The 19568-nt window shown below is 43.4% G+C and overlaps 1 long non-coding RNA gene across 1 annotated transcript; it reads right to left on the reverse strand.

Moving 5' to 3' along the window:
- Positions 1–445: 445 nt before the first annotated feature.
- Positions 446–18285, reverse strand: LOC123329798. Its single transcript, XR_006545366.1, has 3 exons — positions 17442–18285; positions 15393–15478; positions 446–508 (listed from the first exon to the last, which is right to left on the reverse strand). It is a non-coding gene; the product is annotated as an uncharacterized LOC123329798 (long non-coding RNA).
- Between the last annotated feature and the right edge of the window lie 1283 nt (positions 18286–19568).

The raw sequence follows: 19568 nt of genomic DNA on the forward strand, positions 1-19568 counted from the left end.
GGGTCATCCCTCATGACACCAGGACTAAGCGACGGGGTGGTTTCAGACCTTCCAACTCCACTGCACTGCTTTCTGTAGTGCAGCCGCCTTTGAACCAGAGACACACCCTAGAAGACCAGTTCTCTCTTACCTCATATCGGAATTTCATGTTAATCATTGTCATCATCTTCTTTCTTCTTGGATTATAGAGTACAGAGGGTTCTGTTTAGACTGGGTTTGGATTCTTCAAAGCAATTCTCTATTTTCAAAGTGCTTTCACACCTCATTTATCCTTACAACTTTTCAGGTAATTCAGACAAATTGAAAACTTTAGTCTAAATACACTAACGACAGAATGGGACGCAGAGAGGGGAGGAATGGGGAGGGAGAAGAGGCAGCAGGAGGGAGCAACTTCTACTCAACTTTTGGTTTGCTTTGCGCTACACAGACTTGGGAAGAAAAAGGTCTTACCCCCACTGAGGATGTTAAAACGCACTTGTACTTCTGTCCTTCCCAAGTTGACAGACTCCTGGAAATATAAGAGGTATAAAATCCCTTTTTATGAGTTCCATTTCTGTTGCACCACTTTTATTACTGAAGTCTTTTTCAACATTTGGCTCCATAAGAAAAACAGTTCTGTCATATGGTTTCAAGTAATCCTCACACTTCTAAAATCGAATATGGCTGCCAACTAATATCGCAAGAACTAAATAGATGACATCTGGAAAGGAGGATTTTCAAACCCACTGTTCATTACCCCACCTGTGCCTTTACAGGCAGCGTGAAAATGAGAGGTGAGGTAGCAAAGGGATTCTCTGAAACTTTGGAGGAAAATATCGGGGAAGAGTACATGTTAAAAATCAGATTTATCTTCTGTATTAACCTGATTTACCAAATGCATTTCCACCAGGGAGAGAGAAGCAGAAGGTTGTATTATTAAGCCAGTGAGTTCAGGATGTGTTTACAACCAAACATCTCCCCTCAATACAAATCCTATTGCTCAAAGCATCAGGCTGACTGTGGCATTGAGCTAGGATTTAATGAACAGACAAATCAATGATACCTACTACACATCTCCAGTGTCCCTGCTCTGTGAAAAGCATGGTTCCATGTAACTTTGGGAAAGCCATTTAGTATTTCCTATATCAAGCTTCCTCATCTGAGAAATTATGATGCTAATAACACCAGCCCTTCCAAATAGACGGCGTTACTGTGAAGCTCAAATAAGGTAATAGACGTGGAAGGGATTTATACACTCGAAAGTGCCAGGGAGATGCAAAGTCAAGTGATTATACAATGAAGCGTGCGGTCTGACCCTTGCTCACAAGAAGCTCACAAGTAATTTAGAGGAACAAAGCATAAACATAACATATACAAGTAACAGCATATGGATTAAACAATAGAAAAGACAACATGACAAGTGGTTTAGTAATATAATATGTAATTATTTGTGAGGGAGAAGTACAGACAATGAGATTTATAAATGTAAAGCAGGTAACAATCACAGCAAGAAGTAGTGATGTGGACAGGCTTTGTGGGAGAAGCAACTCTGGCCTTGGAGGGTGGCAAGGTTGAGCAAGAAGCATAGGATAACAGACCTACAGTGAACCTGAGCTCCGTCCCCAGATCCAGGTAAAGACACACTGGGATGGAATTCACAAACCACTCCAGCAGGTGGTCTGTAACTCTCTGAGGTCAACCCAGTGAGGCTCCACCATCATCAAGATCCAGGGTGGGCTTTAAAAGAAGCCCCTGGGCATTGCCATTGTGGTTCAGCTTGGAATTATTTGGCTGCCCTATGGACCAAAAACCACCCACCAGCTCCTCTTCACTGCACGCACCCTTATGTACATTCACATCACCCTATTAAACTGCAGGGTGTCTTCCTGGAAGTGAATGTAGTCACCTAGCATTGCATTCTTGCCTGGAGAATCCCCTTAGACAGAGGAGCTTGGTGGACTTCAGTCCATGGGGTCACAAAGAGTCAGACACAACTGAGCAACTAAGCACAGCACAGCACAGCATTGCATTCCCTATATGAGACAATTGCAGCATGTTCTACCGTGGTTAGCCAACTCAATTCCAAGAAATGCAGAAGCAAAGATGAGCAAACAAAAGCTATGTCTCCGTTCAAAACCATTCACTTAGCGACGGCTGTGGCAGAGAAGTCAGCTTATTTGTGAGGCAAGTCAGGAGGCTGGGAAGTGTGTCTGTGAGTTGCTCAGAGCAAGGTGCTAATGCAGCCAAGTTCAGAGGCTCAGTCTCTTGCCCATTCATTTCACAAACCAAAAAGCAGTTAAATGTCACCGTTTGCTGGACATTGTCAGTAGAAGCCCATCCGATCATCCCACTGGTGCAAAGTGTGGGTCATGACATAGTTCAGAACAAGGTGCAAATGGCTTCGTCCAGCACATGGCTGTGCCTAGAGGCCTGGAAAGCAAGTCAGAGACCAGAGCGCAAGTCAATCCCTTCCTCCTCCCTCCTGGTTGCTTTTCCCCACTGGTCCAGTCACTGTCACTTGATATGTCAAAGACATGTCCAATCCACGTCTTCCCTTGAGCTCTGCCTCCTTCTCTGCTGCCCCTCCATCTCTCTGATGCACAGCATTGATCCAAACCTGCTCCTTTCTTCAGTACTTAAATTTTAATGCCTGCCTCCTCCGCAGGGCTGTCCTGATGTTCCAGGGCTCGTGCTGTCCCACTGTCTGAACTCCCTACACACTCATGCTGCCTTTCATTTGGGCCCTGGGATTACTCTCTTGAGTTTGCACAGTGCTTTGTACAGAGTAAGCTCTTTTCAAATGTTTAAGAAATAAATTCTGATTACAAATGGTAGGAGTAGGGGGTGGCTAGAGAGAGCAGAAGGAAACTTTGTTTTGGGCTTATCTGTTTGGGCTGTAAATGCCTTACCTCCCCAAACAGTACATCAATAGCAGCATCAGTAATGATAGCGGTAACAGTAGGAGGTGGCAGAGTAACAGCATATTAGCCCTTGCATGCATTATACGATGCTTCAGTTGCGTCCGACTCTTTGTGACTCTATGGACCATAGCCTCCCAGGCTCCTCTGTCAATGGGACCCTCCAGGAAAGAATACTGGAGTGCGTTGCCATACTCTCCTCCAGGGGATCTTCCCAACCCAGGGATCAAACCTGCATCTCTTATGTCTCTTGCATTGACAAGCAGATTCTTCTGACATAAATCACAGCAAGATCGTCTATGACACACCTCCCAGAGTAATGGAAATAAAAACAAAAATAAACAAATGGGACCTTATTAAACTTAAAAGCTTTGCGCAATGAAGGAAACTATAAGCAAGGTGAAAAGGCAGCCTTCAGAATGGGAGAAAATAGTAGCAGATGAAACAACTGACAAAGAATTAATCTGCAAAATATACAAGCAGCTCAAGAAACTCAATACCAGAAACACGAACACCCCAGTCAAAAAGTGGGCAAAAGAACTAAACAGACGTTTCTCCAAATAAGATATACAGATGGCTAATAAACACATGAAAAGATGCTCAACATTGCTCAATATTAGAGAAATGCAAATCAAAACCACAATGAGGTATCATCTCATGCCGGTCAGAATTGCCATCATTCAAAAGTCTACAAACAATATATGCTGGAGAGGGTGTGGAGAAAAGGGAATCCTCTTACACTGTTGGTGGGAATACAAACTGGTAAAGCCACCATGGAGAACAGTTTGGAGATTCCTTATAAGACTGGGAATGCTGCTACTGCTGCTGCTGAGTCGCTTCAGTCGTGTCCAACTCTGTGCAACCCCGTAGACGGCAGCCTACCAGGCTCCCCTGTCCCTGGGATTCTCCAGGCAAGAATACTGGAGTGGGTTGCCGTTTCCTTCTCCGATGCATGAAAGTGAAAAGTGAAAGTGAAGTCGCTCAGTCGTGTCCGACTCTTGGCGACCCCATGGACTGCAGCCTACCAGGCTCCTCTGTCCATGGGATTTTCCAGGCAAGAGTACTGGAGTGGGGTGCCACTGCCTTCTCCGAAGACTGGGAATAGAACTGCCATATGACCCAGCAATCCCAGTACTAGGCATACGCACTGAGGAAACCACAATTGAAAGAGACACATGTACCCCAGTGTTCACTGCAGCGCTGTTTACAACAGCTAGGACATGGAAGCCACCTAGATGTCCATCAGCAGACTAAGGTATAAGGAAGTTGTGGTACATATACACAATGGAATATTACTCAGCTATTAAAAAAGAATGCATTTGAGTCAGTTCTAATGAGGTGGATGAAACTGGAGCCTATTATTACTTTACAGAGTGAAGTAAGTCAGAAAGAGAAATACTAATTCTGTATGTTAACGCATATATATGGAATTTAGAAAGATGGTAACAATGATTCTATATGCAAGGCAGAAGAGAGACACATGTAAATAACAGACTTACGGACTCTGTGGGAGAAGGTGAGGGTGGGATGATTTGAGAGAACAGCGCTGAAACATGTATATTGCCATATGTAAAATAGATGGCCAGTGCAAATTCGATGCATAAAGCAGGGCACTCAAAGCAGGTGCTCTGGGAAGACCCAGAGGGATGGGGGTAGGGAGGAAGGTGGGACGGGGTTCATGATAGGGGATGACGTGTGCACCATAGCTGATTCATGTCAATGTATGGCAAAAACCATCACAGTATTGTAAAGTGATTATCCTTCAATTAAAATTAATTAATTAAATTTTTTAAAAAGACAAGTGGGTTCTTTACTACTAGTGCCACCTGGGCCCTTGGTGTCTTAATAATTTTAGGCAGGTGAAAAACACCCAGCTCTATCAGCAGATAGAAGGAAAACCAGCTAAGCAGCTGAAGCCATTGCCTAAGACATCTGAATAAACAAACTGGACAGGGAAATACAGATCTTTGAGGCATAAAAATGAGAGAATCATCATTTCCTCTCACTTCTTTTCCTCTTCTCCAAAATCCAGTTAGTCACAGGTTTTGTTGATTCTCCCTCTAAAATGTCCCCCACACCTATCCCCACTTTAAATCATCCTCAAGCCCTTATTCTACCTTCTCTGGACTGTTCCAGACACTCTTGCCTGGGCTCTATCCGACTATCTGCTCCCCTTTGATTAATACATCATTTCAAGACTGACAATGACTTTATAACTCTCCTGTCTGAACACATCACTCCTGTGCTGCTAAGCCATGAATGCTTGCCCACCCCAATCCCTTAAGGGTACAGGCTTTATGCCTTAGCACAGCTTCCTAATTTGGCCCCAAACCACCCTTCCAGTTTTATTTCTCCCAATGGTCCCTCACATCCTATTCTCTAGACCTACCCAACTGGTTACTAAGCTTCAACCATAGGGTTTTTTTGTTTTTTGTTTTTTTACATCCCCATGACTTTGTACATGGTGCTTTCTCTGCTTTACCACTTCCCCCAACAAACTCCCATGCATCCCATAAAGACCAGCTTAAAAGTTACTTCTTGGGATTTGCCTGGTGGTCCACTGGCTAAGACTCAAGTGCTCCCAGTGCAGGGGGTCTGGGTTCAATCCCTGGTCAGGGAACTAAATCCCGCATGCTGCAACTAAGACCCAGCACAGTGAAATATACATATGCATGCGTGCATGTATGTTACTTCTTCCTGGATACTTCTCTGACCATGGCTCCATCCTGCCCCCAACTCTTTCCTCAGCTTCCTCAGAGATGACTATCACCATTGTCTGCTCACTATACAATCCCATCAAACTGAGTTCTTGCTGGGATGGGGCTGGGTTTTATTTCTCTCTACATCCTGAGTGCCCAGTACACACAGGGTAGTCATAAAACTGTCTGTTGTGTGTGGAATAGATTAACCCAGGTGGGCTGTCCACCCCTATCAAATCCACATTCTGTTCTGCCTTGTCCCAACAATTGTAATCTTTACCTTCCCCATATTTCACTGTGATGTATTAACAAGGAACAAAAGATGAAGGAAAGTGAAACAGTAGGGATGAACAGAGAGTACCAGGTCACTAGCAATCTTTTTTTTTTTTTTTTTGCAATCGAACAAAGCGTTTCTAGATCACATCTGTGTGTCCTCATTCACTGTCCTTTTTTCTCTTCTCCAGTGTCCAGTAAGACCCAGATCTCATTGGCTCTCCCTCTAAAACATCTCCCACATCTTAGATTATTCTCAAGCCCTAGCCATATCTTACCTGGGACAAACCAGGAGAATTCTTGTAAACTGAAACTCCTGGAAGTGTTTTCTGATTCATAGTCTTCCTTTGCTTTAGAAACAGTACCTAGAATACTTTCTTCCCTTGAGAAGACAATGGAAACCCACTCCAGTATTCTTGCCTGGGAAATCCCATGGACAGAGGAGCCTGGCGGGCTACAGTCCATGGGGTTGCAAAGAGTTGGCTATGACTTAGCAGCTAACCAAACACCTAGAATGCTTTCTTGACTCTTAGTTCTCCTTTAAGGGCTTCATGGTACCTTCAAAGCCATCAGGATAAGAGAGAGGACACCGATTATGCAACCAGACAAGCAGCTTTTAGTTCCACCTCATCTGCTAATTTGGGAGAAGGCAATGGCAACCCACTCCAGTACTCTTGCCTGGCAAATCCCATGGACGGAGGAGCCTGGTAGGCTGCAGTCCATGGGGTCGCTAGGAGTCGGAGACTACTGAGTGAGTTCACTTTCACTTTTCATTTTCATGCATTGGAGAAGGAAATGGCAACCCACTCCAGTATTCTTGCCTGGAGAATCCCAGAGACAGGGGAGCCTGGTGGGCTGCCGTCTACAGGGTCGCACAGAGTTGGACACGACTGAAGTGACTTAGCAGTAGCAGCATCTGCTAATTCACTGTGTGACTTTAGTCAACACACTTTCCCTCTCTTGTCCTCAGCTTCCTTCTCTAAGTGTCAACGTGGAAAAAAAAGTTCTCAAAACCAAGTACCCTGTGCAGTGGTCTCCTACAAGAAGTTGCTCGCTGAGGAATTTTCCAGCTCTAACACTTTTTCTGCTTGCTTGCTTCTCCCCTTTCCCCCTTCCACACATGCCAGTACCATGTCTGACCAAAGCCTCAACATTTTACTAGAATTTATTTCCATGATTAGCTTTGTGTCAAGACCTCCTACCAGAAATAGGAAGGGTGAATATGAAAGACCTATTTCCTTTCCATTGTGTTTCCTCCTCCCCTCTGTAGTGAAAATGGCCTGTTTGGAGAAGCCAAAATGCTTTTGAATTGAATTCACCAAAGTAATATACACAAGGTTTTAATTTACAGTTTGGGGTCTCCAGGCCCCTGCATATGAGTTCTATAAATGAGACGTGTTGCTACAATAAGTCCCATTGGGAGAGGCTGGCCTTAGAATGAGAACAGCTGTAGAGCTATAATCCAACAAAGTCAGCTTCTGAATCAGATATGAATTATTGGTTCAGTCACAAAGCTATGGATACGCTTTCCCCCACAGGCACTCACATATGGCCTTTGGCAGAAATGAAAATATCTTTTCCCTCCATTACTGGGTTGGTTAATAATGAACCTTTATTCTGAATACTTTCTTGTGCCTTAACTTCCTTTCTCTTTGTTCTCATTCTAATTTCCTCCAAGGCCTCCAACAGCCATGGAGACAAGGTGATGCTAAGAGCTCTTGGGAATATTTTAGAACTAAGGGAGCCAAAAGAGCTGTTCTCAGCCCTGTTTGTACACCGGGAACATATGAGGATCTTTCAAAAATCCCACTCTCCACACTGCACCTCAGACCAAAAAATTGGAAACAGGGTATGGGACTGAGGCGTTGGTATTTTTTTAAGCACTGAAGTGATTCCAGTATACAGTCAACATTGAAACCACTATTTAAAAATCAATTCTGTCCCAAACCACAGGAGCTTTTCTCCCCATCCCCAAACAATATGTAGTAAGTATGGATACAAAAGACTTCCTTCATAAAGCTGACTTGTGTGGAATCTTCAAGTCCAAAGACCAAGGCTTGTCTTCTAAACCAAGGTGCATAGCTAAAACTGCAAAAAATTTACCCTACTTCCATAACTTCGCTTTGCCGACAAAAGTCTGTATAGTCCAAGCTATGGTTTTTCCAGGAGTCTTTTAAAGATGTAAGAGCTGGACTATAAAGAAGGCTGAGTGCCACAGAATTAATGCTTTTGAACTATGCTGCTGGAGAATACCCTTGAGAGTCTCTTGGACTGCAAGGAGATCAAACCAGTCAATCCTAAAGGAAATTAATCCTGAATATTCATTGGAAGGACTGATGCTGAAGCTCCGATTTTTTGGCCACCTGATGCAAAAAGCCAACTCACTGGAAGAGGCCCTGATGCTGGGAAAGATTGAGAGCAAGAGGAGAAGGGGGCAACAGAGGATGAGATGGTTGGATGGCATCCTGGACTCAATTGACACAAGTTCAAGCAAACTCCTGGAAGTTTGTGAAGGACAGGAAAGCCTGGTGTGCTGCAGTCCATGGGGTCGCAAAGAGTTGGACACAACTTAGCAACTGAACAACAATAACCATAACTGCTGGAGTGTCAGCTTTCTGATCCTTGAAGCATTTGGTTGTAAAGTTCCAAGCTTAACAAAGAACAATGAAAAATGAACAAGAACAGAAAAGTTAGGAACAGGATCGTGTGTTTCTAGCACAACTGCTACTGGGAAAGAGTCTGTTTAAATGCTGGAGCTTCATTTGCTCATCTGCAAACTGAATATGGAAGTTGGTGAAATATAGCCTTTAAGTAGATTCCCTCCACCATTCTCCCAGTGCTATTAGATTGATCAAAATGTGTAAAGGGCTTGTTGTTGTTGTGTAGTCGCTAAGTCATGTGTGACTCTTTTGAAGCCCCATGGACTGTAGCAACTCTGTCCATGGGATTTCCCAGCAAGAATACTGGAGTGGGTTCCCATGGACTGCTGTGCCGTCTTCCAGGAGATCTTTTTGACCCAGGGATCAAACCCACATCTCTTACATCTCCGGCATTGGCAGGTGGGTTCTTTACCACTAGCACCACCTGGGAAGCCCCTTATGTACATAGGGCATGTTGTGTCATGATGTCTGCAAATGAACTTCATATGATTCAATAGAAAAAGGCAGAGAAGACCAATAGGGCTAAATGTTAATAATTATTGAATCTGGGTGGTGGGTATATAGATTATTCCCTATTCTTTCGATTTTCTGAAATGCTTGAAAATTTTTATCATAAAAGTTTAACTAAAAAACGAAAGCAAGAAAAACTACAGGTCCACATTGCAGTGAGGAATTTGGATTTCATCTCATAGTTGATGAAGGATATTAAGCAGGGCTCTCACATGACTATCCTTTAGTCTTTGAAGGCTGCCTTTGATAGCAGGCTGGAGGATGCCTTGAAAGAGACACACCTTGGAGACAAGTGAATCTAATAGAGATTGTACAAAAGTCCGGGTGAGAAGATGAGACCTAACTTCAGGTGAGAACAGTGGGACTAGAGAGGAAGTAAACTTTGAATTATTTGGTTATTTATCCAGATTTCTTCCTGGTCTTTGAATCTTGATTTTTGTTTGGTTGGTTGGCTGGTTAGTTTGAATTATATTTCTTAAACATGAATTGAGTACTCCCATGCTTTCACTTATATCAAGCCTCACCACACCCCCTGAAATACAGGCATCAGTATCTCACTTTTACCAAAGAGGAAACTGACTCAGAGAGGTTAAGTAACTCTCCCAATGCCACACAGCTAAAGGCTGGCCTCGTGCCCAGATTTTCTTGCTCCAAGTCAAGTGCTCTACCAACAGCACTCCACTAAGTAGACTCATTCTACTTCTTTCCTATGGCAGACTGCAGCCTGGCAGACAATTTGCCTGGGCATCACTTAAGTGGCTCACAAGGCAGCTGAGGCGGAGCCTGGCTTTGAAGTCCAAGCAACCTGGGTCTGAGTCCCAGCCTTGGACAAGAACCCTGGAGCCTCAATGTCCCCATCAGTCACAGCCTCACGGTGCAGGCTTGCTCTCAAGCTGCCTGCAGTAAATGAGATCAGAGTCCCCACTACTGTGCCTGGTACACAGTCTGTTCTCAAGAAATGGCACCAGTTTTTCCCCAGAATAGTCATGAAAGGGTCAAGCCATCACCAGAAGAGACGGCGTATATTTGACTCAGGAATGTGGTCATGGGGCAGGACACAGACATAAACTAGGTTCAGAAAAAAAAAAAAAAAAGAAGGTTTCACATGGTTTTAATACTCTCTTGTCACCTTGAAAACAGTTTTTCCCCTTTCACTTATGTCACTGAGGTAACTGGTGAAAACACCCCCTTACTCCCTCCCCAAGCAAGCTTACTAGCAAGCCCAGGAGATCCTTGTGCTAAGCTATTTTACAGGAGTTTTCTGTTCTTCCCTTTTTTTCCCCCTCTCCTTTCATGCTAGAATTAAGAAACCTGTAACTTGCTGCTTATCTCATTATCTCCTGCCTTGAATTTTAATGTGTCGCTTCTAAAAAGACCTCATTGATATTCCAGTTATGTATGTGTTTGTTTGTGTCTCTTGGGAAAATTTGCTACCGATCTTCCAAGTTGAGCACCAGTGTGCTCACAGCTCAAAGGTGGAGCTCTCGTTTGTAAAAGAAAAAGAAAAAAAAATAATGGAGATGGTTTGAGGATTTTGCATCTATAAGAAGCTGCGAATAGAGCAGCTCAAGAGCCTCAATCCAAAACCATGCACAAAAAAGCAGATGAAGAACTGGGTGTCTTCCTGGGATTCTGGGTTATGTCGATGAATAATTCAAGCCTACAGGCTCTTAAAAGGACACAGTTACCTGGTTTTCCAGATAATTAGAGACCACCCCTGACAAAAAGGTTTTAACCTAATTTAATCAGATAATTAACCAGACCATCCAGAAAAGAGCAAGGTTTTTTATCCTGCCTAAATTATCCGGAGTTTCATCATTATTAAGTAACTGACAACCTCTACTTCCTGCTATGTTGAGTCTACACCCGTGGATGGAGCTAAATCAAGCATCAGGTTAAGAGGTGACAAGAACAGGATAACAAGAAATCATTCTTACAAAATCGTGTTGCCTTTTTCAAGTGTTATAGATCCTGCCTACTTCCATACAAAGTACAATGTGAGGCTTAGGGAAGTATCTGTAACAAAACAAAACAAAAGTCCTACCATGAGGACAATCCAGACATGGTTGAGACCTAGTTTTATTGACTTTTTTGCACAGATCGGATTACTTAAATAATTGCTTGCTTCATATTACTTTGCTATGTATTTATGTTAGGAGATACAAGTCGATGTAGCATTCTGGTTATGCAACCGATGGAATTTTCTAAATTTATTCATCACCCTTTCTTCCCCAGAACAATGCATTGAGATCTTTGAGGTGGCCATTGCTGATACTAATGACATATTTACTGAATACCAAACACATGCCTGGTTGTCAGGCTTCATTATTTCATTTAAACATAGAAAAGGCCCTTCAAGGTAGGCTCATTTTGTTTTTGAAATTAAAGTTTCTTATTTACATAAAGTGAAATGGTCTTGGGGTGTGTATATATATATATTTATTTACTCATACTTAGATGCACACATAGATACATTTACAAGTATATACATTGATGTTTTTCAGTCACTCAGTTGTGTCCAACTTTTCCACCCCATGGACTGCAGCATGCCAGGGTTCCCTGTCCTTCACTATCTCCTGGAGTTTGCTTAAGTTCATGTCCATTGAGTTGGTGATGCTATCTAACCATCTCATCCTCTGCCACCCCATTCTCCTTTTGCCTTCAATCTTTCCCAGCATCAGGGTCTTTTCCAATGAGTCGGCTCTTCAAATCAGGTGGCCAAAGTATTAGAGCTTCAGCATCAGTCCTTCCAATGAATATTAAGGATTGATTTCCTTTAGGATTGACCGGTTTGGTCTCCTTGCTCTCCAAGGGACTCTCAACAGTTTTCTCTAACACCACAGTTCAAAAGCATCAGTTCTTTGGTGCTCAACCTTCTTTATGGTCCAGCTCTCACATCCATACATGACTACTGGAAAAGCCACAGCTTTGACTATACAATTGGCAAAGTGATGTCTTTATTTTTAATATACTATCTAGGTTTGTCATAGCTTTCCTTTAAGGGGGAAGCGTCTTTTAATTTCATGGCTGCAGTCACCATCTGCAGTGATTTTGGAGCCCAAGAAAATAAAATCTGTCACTGGTTCTAGTTTTTCCTCTTCTATTTGCCATGAAGTAATGGGACCAAATGCCAGATCTTCGTTTTTTGAATGTTGAGTTTCAAGCCAGCTTTTTCACTCTCCTCTTCCACCCTCATCAAGAGGCTCTTTAGTTCCTCTTTACTCTCTGCCATTAGCATGGTATCATCTGCATAACTGAGGTTGTTGCTATTTCTCCTGGCAATCTTGATTCCAGCTTGTGATTCATCCATCCCAGCATTTACATGTACTCTGCGTGTAAGTTAAGTAAGTAGGGTGACAATATACAGCCCTGACATACTCCTTTCCCAATTTTGAACCAGTCTGTTGTTCCATGAATGGTTCTAACTGTTGCTTCTTGACCTGAATACAGGTTTCTCAGGAGACAGGTAAGGTGGTCTGCTATTTCGTCTCATTAAGAATCATATATATCATATATGTATTTCATATTGATGTGTACATATCTATAACCTGTGTAGATTTTATGTAGCCATCACCACAATCATAATTGATTCATTGAGGAAACTGAGGTTATGGTGCTTTGAAATCCAGGTTGCTTTTTCCTTAGCTCAGCATTTTCTCCATTTTTCTACATCAGCTTCCCACCCCATAAATATTCTCTGGTCCATTCAAGCAGTTCTCCTCATCATTCCTTATCATTCCATGTACTTATCTTCTCCTGGCAGCAAGGTAGGTGTTTATTATCCCTATTTTACTAATGAGGACACTGTGGTTTGGGGGGGGCGTGGGTGGTGGCAGGCGGTGTACTCAGCCTGGATTAATTGCAGACTGGATACCCTCTGTACTTGGTCCTGGGTCTCCTCAGAAAGAGGACTGCTATGGGAACATGAATCTTTACTACTCTCAGTCTGGCTGTGCCGCACTTTCAAAAATATCGACACCAGGACAGTGAGAACAACTATGAAAAGGTTGGAAAACAAAATTTGTCACAGCTTTCAACTTTTCCAAGGGAAATAATAGGTGGGAAAGCTTGTTAATTAAAACCACCCTTGTTAGAGTCGATGTGGATTTAATTCTAGATCTACGGCTTATTGGCCATGTGATCTTCAACAAATTACTCTAACCTTTTAAAGTAATTTATTTATTTTAATTTGGCTGCACAGGGTCTTAGTTGTGGTATGTGGAATCGAGCTCACTGACCAGGGATTGAACCCGGGCCCCCTGCCTTGGTGGTGCAGAGTCTTAGCCCCTGGACCACCGGGGAAGTCCCTACTCTTTCTAATCTTAAGTGCTCTCTTTCATAAAATGGAAGGCTGGTGTAGGTATTAAAGAGATGAGGTTTATAAAAAGAGCAAAATAATGCTGGTTATAGTAACATGGATGCAACTAGAGATTACCATATCAAGTCAGAAGAGAATGACAAATACCATATGTATCACTTATATGTGGAACTTAAAATATGACACAAATGAGCCTACTTATGAAGCAGAAACAGCGTCTTGGACATAGAGAACAGATTTGGTGGTTGCCAAGAGGAAGGGAGTTGCAGGAGGAATAGAGTGGGAAGTTGGGGTTAGCAGATACAAGCTTTTCCATAGAGTGGATAAACAAGGTCCCACTGTATAGCACAGAGAACTATATTCAATATCCAATGATAAACCATAATGGAAAAGAATATTTTAAAAAGAATGTATGCATATGCATAACTGAGTCATTTTGCTATACAGCAGAAATTAACACAACATTGTAAATACTTCAATAAAAATATTAAAACTAAAATATTGAATTATATGTTGTACACCTGAAACTAATAAAATACTGTATATCAACTATACTTTAATAATAAATAAAATTTAAAAAGATTGAGGCATGGGCATTGTCTGGTACACAGTAAGCACTTAATGTTATTGTTAAACATGGAGGTGAACAATCATTTCTAGAAATGCAATTATTTATCAATAACCAATGATCTGCATAACTTAGTGACAATTCCCATTGATGTCACTGGGCACTGTTTAAAGTGTTTTGTATATGTTAATTTGTTTCATACTTGCAATAACCCTCCAAGGTTAACAACAGTTACAGGGTTTTTAACAACTTGGATTTTTTATTTATTTATTTTTGGCCATGCTGCCCAGCATGTAGGATCTTAGTCCCCTGGCAGGAAATCAAACCTACGTCCCCCTTCTCTATATATAACAGAGCTGCATTCAAATCCAAGGAGTCTAGCTCCAGAGTCCATAATTCTGGTTACTACATTCTATTTCGGAGAAGGCAACGGCAAGCCACTCCAGTACTCTTGCCTGGAAAATCCCATGGACGGAGGAGCCTGGTAGGCTGCAGTCCATGGGCTCACTAAGTCGGACACGACTGAGCGATTTCACTTTCACTTTTCACTTCCATGCATTAGAGAAGGAAATGGCAACCCACTCCAGTGTTCTTGCCTGGAGAATCCCAGGGACAGGGGAGCCTGGTGGGCTGCCGTCTATGGGGTCGCACAGAGTCGGACACGACTGAAGTGACTTAGCAGCAGCAGCAGCAGCAGCACATTCTATTTCTTCCCATAACTGAAGAAGAGCAGGATTTTTACTACAGTTCCGAGTCATCTCATCACCATGACCACTGTCCTCTCTCAGTTCAGAGTCCTAGCCATTGTTTCTCTTGTTTGCTCAGTTCTTAAGCTTCCCCCATCTTTGAGGGCAATGATATATATGGAAATCCTGACTGTAATTTCTTAGGTTCAACCGTTTTCTGTTTGTTTCCTTGTGCTAGCTGAATCAGTAACAAGAGACAAAAAAAATTTTTCTACGTAGCCATAGATTCTAGCCATCCGTGGGGTTGCAATGGGATATTCACAAGGGAACTTACTTTGCCTTGACAAGAAGGCATGGAAGAGAGCCAGATGTCCCATTAAAAGTCCTTTCGAACCTAAATGAGTTTGTGACGATGTGTGTTTATACGTGTGAGGATAAAACATACTGTGAGCATCCCTTCTCCTAGCGTATAAGCTGTTATCTGAGAATGAGACACTTCAGGAGGCTAATTAAGTACTGGAGGCTGTCTACACAGGCAGAGCGGAGTGGAGATCTGGGGCCCTCCCCAGCCCCCAGCCACCCCCCTCACACACATACACAAGCAAAACCCTGCTAAATCATCCAGGAAAGCCAATTTCATCTGATGATGCATCAACATCAACTTCATTTTGCCTCTACAGACAAAGTATTTTTCTATTTTTCAGGTGCCTGGGCTTTCAGGTACCCAGGTAAGTCCCAGCTTATTCTGTTGCAATGGCCCTCTCAGTTCTTCTGAACGTACCTCTGGCTCTGTCCCTCAGCTCAGATGGGCTGGGCCACCGCAACCCCACACGGATTCTCAGAGCCTTCCTGTACCAGCCACAGCCACTTTGTCATTTAATAGCGAGCATTTAAAAGAAAAAAAAAATCAAGGTGAAAGAGAATCACATTAAAAGTCGACTCCATATTTTATATAAAGATGTTATTTTTTTAGTGGTTATTTATGATCATTGGCCTTTTTGGATTAATTATGGCACCGCTTTTGTAAGTGGCAGGAGCAATCTGTCACCCAGAATTACACAGAAGGCCACCCAAGCTCCGTGTTTCCTGTTATCCGGCTGTAAATCAGTGTAACTTGCAAGGGAGCATGCCGCGCCACACCGATGGCCGGCCCGTCCTCTGTCACAATCAACGCTGTGCCCACCCCTCCTCTGTTCTTGCTCCCCAAAGGGTCCTGAAAGAGGATTTGTCCAGGATCGCCACAGCCCCACAGCCTGCTGACTTTATAAAGAGACGAGGTGAAGTAACACTTTTCTTTTTAATACCCCGCGGTGTGGAACTGAAATTGCAGCCTGCTTCTATTTTCAGATGCCTCCTTGGTAAGAGAATGTTTTTATCTGGAGATACAATGACCGTGGCCCATGCTCTGCCGTTCCCATGAAGGCCTTGCCAAAGTCCATGAATGCTCGCTTTATAAATTGGTCTTGCAGGTGTTCAGGGGGGTATGTAATCACGAATGAATGGTCGAAAAACACAGAAAGTCTCCGCAGCCTCTGGCACCGAGAGCCGCTGGGCTTTATGATTCTGTGAGAAAACACACATGCATCGAGAGAATTCCCTGGGTGCCAGGGTTGCCTGAGGCCAAATATTTGTCACAGTTCATCCCTGGGCTGGTGGTACATTCCAGAAAAGAAGGGATCTGTAGCCGCCCGATGGACCAAGAAGTTGGTCTCTCTCACATGGTTTTCCTGCTCTCACTTGCTACAGGCATCACGTGGACCAAGGCACTGTCTTTCTGCACACGGGCTACCCAGCCAGCTAGAGAGCCTGGAGATTCTAGGAAGACCTCATGGACACCCACCCAGGTGAGCCGGCCGCCCAGACAAAGAAGGCATCGGAAGGTCAAGACCAAATGCCCTCAGAGAATTTGTGCATATCCTTAGGCAAGGGCACAACTAGAACTGTGGGGAGTCAAGAACAGAGTAGCTAGGGGGCTTCCCTGGTGGTCCAGGGGTCGACACTTTACCTCCCAATGCAGGGGATGCAGATTCCATCGCTGGTCGGGGGCTAAGATCCCACATGCCGTGTGGCCAAAAAACCAAAACATTAAAAAAAAAAAAACAAAAAAAAAACCGAGAACTATAAGTGGAACTATATATGTAACTTTATTCTGTATTTTCCAAGTCTCCTGTACATCATACTTCCATAATTTAAAAGAAGAGAAAAAAAAAAAAACAGAAGCAATATTGTAACAAATTCAATACTTTTTAAAAAATGGTCTGCAGTATTGTAACAAATTCAATAAAGACTTTTAAAAAAATGGTCTGCATCAAAAAAAATCTTAAAAAAGAAAGAATAGAGTATTTTCTCAAGCAGGCTGAGAAGGAGGGGACCTGGAAGGCGTGTCCTCTGACTAGGGACCCAGGGAGCCCAAAGCTTTAGATCTAAATTGAATCTCTTGTATCCCCTCCACCCACGAAAAGAGACCTGAGGATCAGTGATAGTGGGGAGAAGGTCACTATTAGCTAATCTAGCCTGTCTTTGCCAGCCTCAGCCCCAGGAAAACAGCAAAGATATGGAAGAAGATTTCTGTCCTTTCTCTCACTCTCCCTACCTGTCCCTCCCCTCTCCTCTGGGCCCTATCTAAGCTGCTAACTGGGAAAAAGTCTCCAAGGGGGAACTTCATCAACTCTCCAGCAGTCTAGAAGGATGCAAAAGATGTTGAGGATTTGCTGAGAGATTTCCAACTTTTTTTTTTTTTTTTTTTTAAACCAGTTCAGACTCAGGGCCCTAGAGAAAGACAGGAGCCTAGCCTGGGAAAAATAAGATACTGGCCGGTAATAGGTGGTACCTCCCAGGAGCATCCGTGGCCAGAAGCAGCCCAAATCCCTGGCACAGAGAGTCTCGAGAGGCACTGGTGAAAGAAAGTGAGAGCTGACAGGATACAGGGCACTGGCCTGGAGAGGGAAGCTTCTTCCAGCACCTGGAACTGAGAGCAGCTTCATAACCACTGCTGGCAGGAAGAGCAGAGCTAGAACAGGAGTTCAGAAGCTTGGCTGTCAAGGCCACTCAAACCCTGGGGTAAAAAAAAAACAACAATTCCTGTGATTAAGGGGTTAAAGAACTTTGCGATATGGGAGCTACAAAGATAGCAGACTCGCAAAATAACCCACCTCCCCTGGCTTTTCTTAAGTATGTAAGTCTTTACCATCTGAGCTACCAGGGAAGCCTTGGCTTTTCATACCTCTGCTAATTCATGGTATACCAACATTTCCTATCACCTACACTGACACCCAAGATGCCAAAACTGTCCCCATGGACTAACCTCTTAGTTATAGTTAAGGGGAAGAGGAAGTCTGAATTAGTTACATTTCAGAAGCACAAATGAAGACATTCCATTTCCAAAAATATTCCCAACTTGGCTCTTCTGACGCCAGAAATTCCACAATCTGAAATGTATTCCTTTGGTTTAACCCAACATTAAGCTACCATAAACATTAATTTATTCAGCAAATATCTACTGAATACCTTCTTTGTTGCCATGCCCTTTACTGGCATTAGATAAATGGGGAAAATAACAGACAAGTTTTCTGCTCTCGTGGCACTTAAATTAATCTCTATCAGTCCTTTAAGAATGAGCTTAATCATTTCCTGAGAGCACATTTCAATAGAAGGAAACTGAGACCACCTGAAGGGAGGCAGGATTGAGATGGGCTGTCCCTGAACGTAAGGGCACAAAGGATGAAATGCAGTGGAACAAGAGCCACTGAGAATAAATTTCATTCATTCATCCATCCATTCCACAAATAGATTTTAAGCACTTCAGAGCCAGATACTGAGGGTCAATCATTAAATAAGACAGACACGGCCCCTGTCCTGAAGGAGCTTATATCTAGTTTGGGAGACACGTTGGTAACGGGTAAGACAATCACAGTAATATTTGACTAGTACTAGTCAGGGTAGACACAGGGCACTAAAAGGGCACACAAAGCAGACTTAGAGGGCCTTCCCTGGTGGCCCAGTGGCTAAGACTCCACACTTCCAATGCAGGGGGCCAGGGTGCAATTCTTGGTCCAGGAACCAGATCCCACATGCCACTACTCAAGATCTCATGTGCTGCAACTAAGACCCAGTGAAGACAAATAAATAAATAAATTTTTTTTTAAAAAAAAACACCAAACTTGGAGAAAGGGATGGAGCAATGGAAGGTTCTTGAAGGGAGTAAAAGCACAGGAGTGAGGGTGGGGCTTCAGCATTCCTGACAAAGGGATTGCTTATGCAAAGTCCCTACAGAGGACCGCTCAGCTCCCAGATCCACCGCTGCAACGTGGAACGTCAAAGTATAGGTAAGATGAGACTGCAGGTTCCCCTGTGGGTCTAAGCCAGAAGTTGGCTAAAGTCGGCCAGATAGTAAATATTGTAGGCTTGTGGCCCACGTGGTCGATTAAAACTACTCAACTCTGCCACTGCAACAGGAACTTGCCACAGGCAATGTGGAAACAAATGGATGCAACTGGGTTCCTTTCTTTAAACATTTTTTTATTGGAATATAATTACTTTACAATATTGGGAGTTTCTGATGCATGATGAAGTGAATCAACTTTGTGAAAGCGAAAGTCACTCAGTCATGTCCGACTCTTTTGCAATCCCATGGACTGTAGCCCACCAGGCTCCATGTCCATGGAATTATCCAGGCAAGAATACTGGAGTGGATAGCCATTCCCTTCTCCAGAGGATCTTCCCGAGACAGGGATCAAACCCAGGTCTCCTGCACTGCAGGCAGATTCTTTACCATCTGAGCCACCAGGGAAGCCCAAATCAGCTGTAAGTATACATATGTCCTCACCCTCTTGGACCTCTCTCCCGTTGTCCCCACCTCTCTGCCCCATCCCACTCACCTAGGTCATCACAGAGCACTGAACTGAGCTCCCTGTGCTCCCTGAGCTTCCCACTAGCTATCTATTTTACACATGCTAGT

This window comes from Bubalus bubalis, chromosome 16 (genome assembly GCF_019923935.1).
Source record: "Bubalus bubalis isolate 160015118507 breed Murrah chromosome 16, NDDB_SH_1, whole genome shotgun sequence".
In the NCBI taxonomy this organism is placed as follows: domain Eukaryota; kingdom Metazoa; phylum Chordata; class Mammalia; order Artiodactyla; family Bovidae; genus Bubalus; species Bubalus bubalis.